This window comes from Montipora foliosa, chromosome 4 (genome assembly GCF_036669935.1).
Source record: "Montipora foliosa isolate CH-2021 chromosome 4, ASM3666993v2, whole genome shotgun sequence".
NCBI lineage: Eukaryota > Metazoa > Cnidaria > Anthozoa > Scleractinia > Acroporidae > Montipora > Montipora foliosa.
Window position 1 is genome coordinate 46,777,743 of NC_090872.1, and position 5,000 is coordinate 46,782,742.

Here is a 5,000-nt window from a genome sequence, read left to right on the forward strand (position 1 = left end):
AAATCAAAAGCGTCTCAAATTTTGGCTATAAGTTTTGGTTCTCTTTGTTCTCACTACATAGAGTTTCCCAGGCCTTGGGTCGATCCGAGGCTCTGGTCTTCAGAATGAAAACTGTCAAAAAAAAAATTCCACATTTACAAACACAACCCACGCTTTTAGTAAATACACTGTATTTCCATATTCTGATATCCATCCTCGCAACAGTCGCGCAAATAGGCTTGAGTGTACGTTTTCCCGTATTTTCATCACAAAGGCAAAGTTTTCGCTGCCTTGAGGCCAATTTGCACTGAACCGTTGCCATATCTTTCCAACTCACAAATGCATTGGAGTATGGAAAATGCAGAATAAAGTAAATTAAGAAATAAACCATACATATGGTGGGTGATTACCGTCATAATTCAATTTTTCATTTTCTGACGTGTAGTCACCACTCAAGAAAAGTTGTAGCAGAAAATTGAATGTGTCCAAAAATTAGAACTAGTGGCAAAAAATACACCAGAAACGAATCGGAGATGTAAAGTATTCAAAACTAGTGGGAAAATCGAAAAGCTTCCTGAAACCTGACACAACCCGAAAATTCAAATCAACAGAAAGTTTAGGTTATCCGAAAATTTGATTAGAGAAAATTTTCTGAATTCTGTCAGAAAATTGATAAAACCAACATAAAATTCAAACAGACACAAATTCATTACAATGCAAAATGTAACAACACGTCAGAAAATCAAAAATTGAATTATGACGGTACAGCTGTACATGTAATCACCCACCATACATACGTAAAACTAAACTGCTCGTTTGGAGGTCTGTGGAAAGGCTGTTGCTTTGATTATAAGTTAAGCTATTTGTGATTGAAATTTTAACAGGAAAGCACCATTCTATGCATTAAGCACAAAAGCAGCGGAATGCGGGAAAATAATATCTTAAATTGAATAAAAAGAAAATTCGGAAGGACAGAATGGGCTCATATAAGATTTCTTTTTGATACGTTTAACAGCAATCCTTGTGTTTTGTGCTTGAATGGTTTTTCGGAATCAATCACTGTGGTTTTCATTACTATTCGTCAAAACATATCTACAAACAATCAGAAACAGTTTATGATTGTGTTTCCATATCGTTGTTTCCTCGCTTTTGCGTTGGTACTCGTCAGGAACAACACGTAATGATAAAGAATTTTCTATCTCTTCCTTCTTGTTTGTGATCATCAACAATTGGTTGGAGATGAACATAAGAGATGTTTCCATTTACGCAAACTGTTTGCGATCAAGTTACGGGAAGGTGATTGCGATTGTTTCGACGGAGTTACGGGCATATGGAAACTAGGCTTTAACAGCAGCCAAGAAGTTCCACACGTTTTTGATCGTTACTAACGGGAGGCAGGGAAACTGTAATCCGCGTTTGCCTCTTCGGTTTTTTTTTTTTTTCAACTTATCATTTTGAAAGGCAGTAAATTCCATAGAATCCGCTCACAGTTTCTGTTTTTGTTAGTTTCTATTCTTACCTTCTGTCCCATTCATATGAAATAATTTTCATTTTTGTTTTCATCCAGGACTCCACTACTTCACAATTTAGTTACTGGCCCCATTGGCTACTGAAAGCTCAAAATCTACTGGCCTAAACTGAAATTTTCCTAGCCTGAGGCTAGTTGGCTACCGTTAGTCTCGAGCCCTGGTTACATTTTAAATGATCTTGCCTTGGAGTTGAAAAGTATGGGTGTTAAAATTATAAAATTTATTTAGCGATTTTTAATTTCCTCACCTCTTTTGGCAGGTTATTGCTTAACAGTACAGCTCCGCTATGAAAATTATTTACCATAATTAGTATACGCCTGTGGTGTAGAGGCATGTAGCTTTAATGTTCAGAATCTCTAAGATTGTAATTTAGACTTTCATTATGCAGAAAAAACTGATTATTCAAATAATTGGGAGCACGGTTGTTTAAGGTATTGTACAGTACATCATAACTGCATGTACAGCTTGGTCTAATGTGGAAAATTAATGTCAACTCTCCCTGAGATAATCTGGGAGTCTCCTGGTTACTTTAATGTATGAATCTACTGGTCTCCTGTATGGGCCAAGTTTGCTCAAGAACCATCACCCAGAACCACCATGCGGTTATCTGTGGCTCTTGTGGATCAAAATACCACATTAAATGAGGCAGTGTTACTGTGAAGCAGCACAAGACTGATCTACTTTCTAAACACGAAGACTGGTACTGCTCATTCTGTACAATGTTCAACGATACATCAAACTCTGTCATCATCATCATCATCATCTTTTATTTAAACACGAAATGATGAATGGATGCCTAAATTACAGTAACTACCTAACTATTGAAATAAGATAATAAAATGCAATAAAAAATTAAGGGTAAAAACGTTTTCGTAATTAAAGCGGTAACAAATCTTTCCCATTTAATAAATTTTTAAAATAGCTCAAATTGGGACACTGTCTGGTCTCGAAGGGGATTTTGTTCCATACGTGTAGAACAGATCCACTATAGTGTACTAGGCTCCCTTTCACAGACTCAGTTCTTGGTCTGGGGATATAACAATTTGATTGCGAGTTCCTGAGATTGTGGGAATGCACACTTGAAATAATATTAGCAAAACTCTGCTTTAAGTATGGTATGGTATATTTCTAGTTTTTCCCAGCCAAGTTCATCCAACAGATCCCCTGAGCAATCCCCATGACCAGAAAAGGTGACAATCGTAGCAACCCTATTCTGTAGCTTTTGAAGTTTGTCTGATGATCCCTTACCAATGCAGCCCCATATGGGACCACATGTACAGTAAATAAAATAGTTCATTATAAGCACATTATACATGTACATACGTGTTCCAGTTTCATGTGGTATGGTAGGACTAACTCGCCTGAGGACTGCAAGACCAGCCAATATTTTCTTTGAGATACACTGTACGTAGCATCAATGTGTGGCCACCATGTAAGAGAATGGCATAAATGAGGACTCCAAGGGATTTATATTTGACAACCTGGTCAAGGGGTGTGTTACTAACTCTTAACCCTTTCACTCCCAAGAGTGACACATAGATTTTACTCTGTCTAACACCAGACGATTTTACTCGTCAACGGGGAACCCCACAGGAGTGAAAGGGTTAACTGTAAACTTGTCATGAATTTGGGATAATTTGTGTTGGCTCCCTATAAGCATGTACTTTACATGTACATGTATTTGCTGTCAGCCATGATTTAATAATTACGTAAATTTCATATCACGATTCATTTTACGTTCAAGGATATAAGGGTTGTCTGCAGATTAGGTAAGAGTAGTATCATCTGCATACATTTTGGGTTTTGAGAACAAATTACATGATGGGAGGCCATTAAAAATAGTACATGTAAATAACAGAGGTCCAAGAATAGAGTCCTGTGTAATGCTGCTTTCAGATTACAGGAATCAGATTGGGTCCCATCTATAAAAGTTACCCGTCTTCGGCCAAGTACTTCATGTAAATAGGACTGAAACCACCTAATAGATTGAGAGTCTAAGCTTTCCTAAGAGGATGTCATGGTCCATGGTATCTATAGCTTTCTTCAAGTCTAGAAATATTATGCCATTTAAAAGATCCATATCAATATTAAAATGTACCGGTAATTCATTTGCAACCTCCAACAAAGCAGTTTCTGTGGAAGACATGAGTCTGAAAGCAGATTGGGATTCCATTAACAAGGAATTACGACTGAAATATTGATATAGTTGGTTAAATACAACTCTTTCATTGAGTTTACTGACAACAGGCAGAACTGATATCGGTCTATAGTTATTAGGATCAGACTTGGGACCTTCTTTAAGGGAAAGTTCACAAAAACATATTGAGGGTTGGGGACCTGATGAGAAATGACAGTATCTACCATCTAAGAAATTTGGAGGACCCCTACTTGTGCATTAAACATTTTAGGGACCCCCTTAGTATCCCTAAATTTGAGACACCCCCAACCTACAGCTGTATGTCATGGCCACCAACCAATATACGATGTAGAAGTCAGAAGAATGAGCAAAACAAATTAAGGCAAAAAACACCTCCGAAGAGCATAACGATCTGCTACATGTAAGAAACGCAGAAAAGAGGCAAGCCTTTAGAAAGCCAGCTATCTCATTGATACATGGCACAACCTACACTGTAACAGGCGCTCAAGAACAAAAAGAGCCTGGGCCTGGGTTAAAGCTGTATAAGCAGAATCACTCACTTCTACCCCCGGTTAAATTGATGCAAGTGCGTGAGGGCTAAAGGTCACATTCACATTACTGCAGAGACAGGGTTTTCGAGAGTTTTGTAATTAAAAGTAGTGGCCATATTTCTGTAAGCACTGGACATGACATTTTTGGGGCTACAAGGTGCCTTGCAATTTGACGCAAGCTACCTACTAGGGTGGTCTGGGGGCATGTCCCCCGAGGAAATTTTTAAAATAGAACACTCAGAAATGCTGTTTCCAGTTTTTCTGGAACCCAAGAATCAGTAATGAAAAATAAAAATAAAGCAACCCCTCAAATATAAGCATCAAAGTATCGGACATGGAATGGGAAACCACCGGCTGAACCATCCGGCCTTCAGCCTCAAATGAAAACCCTGGCCAGGTGCAGAGAAAATCAGCACCAAGAAACTAAACATAATTATATCATCAAGATTTTTATTTTCTTGGAAGAAAAAATACAAGTATAACACAGTAGTATGAAGGTCCAAATCTAAAGTCTTATAGAACAGAAACCATTGCTAATTAAATGAAATCTTACTGGAAGTGCCTAAAAGAGGTGTCTATTCAAATATTTACTTGAGAGAGCAAAATTATATCAAAGGAAAAGGAAACCAGACCATGTACAAGGAGTCATATAGGCCTGCCAGCCCCATTATTTTTGTGAATGCTCCCTAAATACAGGGAAAACTCTTGCTTGTTTCCAAGCATTTGGAAATATTCCTGTGGTGATGGACAAATTTATTAAGACAATGAGAGGTCTGAGAGGTCAGTGAGCTGCTTATATTGAAC

General features: G+C 37.8%; 1 protein-coding gene across 2 annotated transcripts in view; it reads left to right on the plus strand.

The window, feature by feature from the left end:
- The window catches only part of LOC138000869 (contactin-4-like), a 148,430-nt gene that overhangs the window by 86,731 nt on the left and 56,699 nt on the right, over positions 1 to 5,000 (plus strand). The gene's annotated exons all lie outside the window — the stretch shown is intronic.